Here is a 1,472-nt window from a genome sequence, read left to right as displayed (position 1 = left end):
GAGACGGGGTTTCACCATGTTGACCAGGATGGTCTCGATCTCTTGACCTCGTGATCCACCCGCCTCGGCCTCCCAAAGTGCTGGGATTACAGGCTTGAGCCACCGCGCCCGGCCTGATTATGTCTTAAATACTGATGCCCGAGTCCCACTCCCAGATACTCTTTTTGTTATTTTTTGAGACAGGATCTGGCTCTGTTGCCCAGGCTGGAGCACAGTGGTGTGATCACTGCAGCCTCTGCTCCACAGGCCCAAGCAATCCTCCCGCCTCACCCTCCCAAGTAGCTAAGACTACAGGTGAGCTACCTGGCTTGGCTTAATTTTTTTTTTTTTGAGACAGAGTCACACTCTAGCCAAGGCTGGAGTGTAGTGTCGCAATCTCAGCTCATTGCAACCTTCGCCTCCTAGGTTCAAGCGATTCTACTGCCTTTGCCTCCCGAGTAGCTGGGATTACAGGCATATGCCACAATATACCTGACTGATTTTATGGTTTTAGTGGAGACGGGGTTTTACCACGTTGGCCAGGCTGGTCTTGAACTCCTGACCTCAAGTGATCCACCTGGCCTCGGCCTTCCAAAGTGCTGGGATTACATGCATGAGCCACCGTGCCCGGCCTAGGCTAATGTTTAAACTTTTGGTAGCGATGGGGCCTTAGCATATTGCCCAGGCTAGTTGAGAACTCCTGGGCTCAAAGGATCCTCCTGCCTCGGCTTCCCAGAGTCCTGGGATTACAAGTGTGAGCCACTGCACTGGTCCCAGAGATTCTGATTTAATTGTTTTAGGATGTGACTTGGGCTTTGGGATTTTTCAGTGCTCTTCAGTGGATTCTAATATGTAACCTGGGGCAGGAACCATTACTCCAAGGAATGCCTGAAGCTCTGTTTAGACATCTCACCAGTAACCAGTATGGCGTCTCCTGTTGCATAAATGCATAATGCTTTAATCTAACCCAGAGGACAGAGAGATACCTTTTTGCTGGAGTGAGGGATGAATTAATCTGGGTCTTGAAAGATATTATAGATAAAATTTGACGAAGTAGAGAGGCAGATGTGAAGAGGGGGAGAACGTCATGAGCAAGAGCCTAGATGTGGTCTAAAGCCTCTGAAACTTGTAACAAGCTGCAAACAATTTGGTTTATAATAGGGAGAGATTTGGGAAGGAGGGCTAAGATTTGGGAACAGCTGGGCAAATACCTGGAGGTGGGAATGATGAGTAATTCAGTATGGTTAGAAATTAGAATGAACAGGCCGGGCGCGGTGGCTCACGCCTATAATCTCACCACTTTGGGAGGCCGAGGCGGGTGGATCACGAGGTCAAGAAATCGATACCATCCTGGTCAACAAGGTGAAACCCCGTCTCTACTAAAAATATAAAAATTAGCTGGGCATGGTGGCTCCGGCGCCTGTAGTCCCCGCTACTCGGGAGGCTGAGGCAGGAGAATTGCTTGAACCCAGGAGGCGGAGATTGCGGTGAGC

This window comes from Cebus imitator, unplaced genomic scaffold (assembly GCF_001604975.1).
Source record: "Cebus imitator isolate Cc_AM_T3 unplaced genomic scaffold, Cebus_imitator-1.0 Scaffold24, whole genome shotgun sequence".
Classification (NCBI taxonomy): domain Eukaryota; kingdom Metazoa; phylum Chordata; class Mammalia; order Primates; family Cebidae; genus Cebus; species Cebus imitator.
This window is presented reverse-complemented; position numbering follows the sequence as displayed.